Raw genomic sequence first — 3,744 nt, 5'->3', positions numbered from 1 at the left:
TCCTGTGACAGTCTGACTCTAGTATTCATTCTAGCCTTTAATGCTTGAAAGTACTCATTAATATTCTTCTCTTTGTTTTCACCCATGTTGTTCAATAAGTCAGATAACTATTTGCCTACCGGTATGTCAAATTCAAGGTTCTTATTACCTATACCGGGCACCTGTTTGGTTATATGTAGCATTAAGCAAATAAGTAGATTGCCAAATCTAAATGTCCCTTTCTTGTCTTTCTTGATCTTTCCCAGATTATCAATCAATTCATCCTTTAACCATTCACATACATCAATTTTCACATTATCCTTAACCATATCATGAGCACTTTTTATGCATAAGCTAGAAACTGAATTTAGTGTGTTTGCATGTGTTGTTTTGTAACCTAGAATCATGCTAATGAATCTCACATTTATGTCAGTTACATCATTAACCCTTAAAGACCTTTTGTCCGATGTTGCACCTGTTAGGTTCATTACTAGGTCATTTGAGACCTTCTTTGTCTTGTCAGGTCTGTTACAAGTGGAGGGTAACCCTGCTACACCTTTCACAGCTTCCTTGGTAATTTTATGAACCGAATCTAGCCAAAAGAATGCACCATGTACCCTGCTCAATACTATCCTAATGACTTCCTTAGGGAAATCTAGAATGTTGAGGATTTCAGTGAATCCTAGGGTTTTAATAATTTTATGTTCATGTTTCACATTACCGGAATCATCACATATGATAGTCTTGTACATGTTCTTAATTTCTTCATCTCCTAATTCTTCTATATGGCAATGGATATACATTTTAGGGTCTTCTCCAAAAACTACTCCTTTGGGAATTTGGGAGAATGCACCAACATTATCATCCTTGTTTGCTATCTCAGGAGCTAACTAAAATATGGGCCTAGGGTGCTTGATTACTTCCACTACAGTAGGATTTGCTATGAATTTAGGTACAGAGCAGGATGCCATGATTATACATACCTTTTTCTGCCTTTGGAAAGATTTATTTCTGAATTTCTTTGCTTCTTTGCTCGAAATGCCTTAGCTCTGGAGATTTCGCGCTCTTTAAATGTTTGAATGCTTGGTGAAGTGAAATGGAGCCAAAAAGACTAATTTATAATGTTAATCTACCAACTACCACATTTAATGCATGCTGGTTAAGTAATCACTTAACTTTATTTGCCGGTATAGAAGTAAATTCAGCTTCTTACCATCAACTGAGGGAATAATAGCATATTTCTCATTTGATTGCCAAACCCTCAAGGGAATTTTTTTCAATTAGATGAAGAGTCTCTTGCCGGTGGAGGAGTATTCCTATCCACATTCAGTTATGATTTCCCGATCCATTGTTTTGAAAATTCATGCTTAACTTCTTCAACTTTTTCTTTTCCTTTCAAACTAGGACCTTTGTTGTTTACAGGTGAGGACTTGCTTCTACAAAATTTAGCAATATGCCCAATTTTGTTACATGCATAACAAGTCACATTATTTTTTCTGAATAGCCTTTCCATATCCTATGCTGGTTTGTGTTCTACATTGATTAGATAAGTGTCCAAATCTTCCACAAACATAACATCTCACATTCATTATGCAATTTTTCAGAGTTATGACCAATTTTCTTGCATTTTGAACATTGACCAGTGGGTGTAATGGTATTCTGATAGTTTCTAGATCTACATTTATTTTCTCTATGACCATACTTATCGCAGTTAAAGCATTTTCCATTGAATTTATAAGCAGTAGGTTGTCTTACTGGTTTGCTATGATCTTGTGTGTTTGTAGTACCAGAGATTTCACCAACTTCAAAGCCAATTCCACAAGTGTCACCATTAGGTTTCTGATTTTTTTAACAAGTCACCAAGTTCTTCTGAGGTTTTCTTGAATTTATCTTTGTGTTGATTTGCAGTATCCAGTTCTCTTTCTGCCTCATAAGTTCATTGGAGTCATTTTGTGTATGCATCAGATCTGTCTTCAACAAGTCATTTTCATAGCTAAGTCTGGTGTTCTCATTTGCTACATCACTTAGTCTTCTAGTCAAATCTTCTTCATTCTTCTTTCTATCTTCAATTTCCTTACAAAATGTCATAGTCATATCCTGCATCTCATTCTTTATTGTCATGTTCTCTTGTTTCATCTTGCATATCTAATCATTAAGATATTCCTTTTCATCATTCTCATTTTGCATCTTTTCACATAGTTCTCTTCTTTTATTTCTTGCAATGCTAAAATTATCTTGAAGTACTTGAATAATATCCTGAGCTTCCTTTAGATCATCTTCAAGTTTGAAATTTTTCAATTTTTCTATATCATAGTCAGAGAGAGTTGCTTCTAGTTGCTTCATCAAATTTTCCATCTCTACCAGTGTCAAGATCTTCCTCAAGTTGTTAGGCTTCTGAAAATAGAGGACCAGGCCCTGATACCAATTATTAGGATTCCCACAGATACTGAGAGGGGGGGGGGGTGAATCAGTATCTAACTGGTATGATGATTTTCTTAATTTAAAACATGTAGAACAAATTAAAACTGTGTACCGGTAAATAGAAAGTAATGCAATAAACAAAGATACAAACAACCACATGAAAAACACACCATAACATAGTAGTTTAACAAGGAAACCCGGTGTGGGAAAAACCTCACTGGGATTTGTGACCCACAATATTCACTTACTGGCCAATAAGAGAATATTACTGCTACAAGAGGGGCCTACACATGTAGGAAGGCCAAGTGCCTAGAGGTCACTGCTCAAAATGGAAGTCTCACTGACTTACAAAATGGATTATATAAATCCAATGTCTTGTACTGCTTCAAAATAGCATCTACTATGCCAGATCCAGTACCAGTTTATAGCTCTTCTTCTTACATAAACCCTTAACCTATAATTCGCATAATGGGTTTGCCTTATTTCACCTAATTACATTCATCCATAATTACATCTCCATCTTCATACAATGTTCTATAATGAACTCTCTTATATAAGAGTCATTTTAGAACTTGCCAAGTTGGCTTACAAATTTTTTCCAATAATAAACAAAATAAATTAACAACAAAATTCTTGTCGGCTTCTGTGTCGGTATGCTTTCTTTCACTGTCAGTGTCGGTGGTCTGTGTGTCGGTGTAGAGTCTGATCTTGCTAGTGTCATAGGATTGTAAGGTTGCCATCAATGATAAAACCTTCAATCACCTACAATGTCTCATTGGAGTGTGCATTTGCCACAGTATCTGGTTCATTGTATAAACAACTATGCTGATAGCTTCTCTCCAAAATGTCTTAGCTAAACCTCCTTGGATTAACATAGTCCAAGTAGCTTCAACCACTGATCGGTTGTTCCTTTATGCAATACTGTTCTTCTTTTGTGTCCTTGATGTAGATAGGTGTTTCTTGATCCCATTGTTTTCACAATATTAAGTGAATTTGTCTGAATTAAATTCACCACCTTGATCAGTCCTTAAACATTTAATCTTCCTTCCACTTTCATTCTCGACCAAGGATCAATGGTGGAGATAATGCAATAGTTAATACACTTGCATTCTTGTCCCCAATAATGTTATTGAGGTTGTGATTGAGTCTGACATACCTTGGAATAACATGATCTTGGTTTTTAGGTTCTTCTTCTTCTTCACTTTCTCTATCTTTTTCGAGACCTTCCTGTTTTGGTTGAACTAGTGCTTCTATGTTCAGTTTGGAACAAATTTGGTTAAGGACCACCCAGTTAAGGGATTGACTACAAATACCCTTTTAAAGGTAACCTCAATGGAGGATTTC

Source organism: Cryptomeria japonica, chromosome 7 (genome assembly GCF_030272615.1).
Source record: "Cryptomeria japonica chromosome 7, Sugi_1.0, whole genome shotgun sequence".
Lineage (NCBI taxonomy): Eukaryota > Viridiplantae > Streptophyta > Pinopsida > Cupressales > Cupressaceae > Cryptomeria > Cryptomeria japonica.
The sequence above is the reverse complement of the archived record's forward strand: the minus strand, read 5'-3'. Positions refer to the sequence as shown.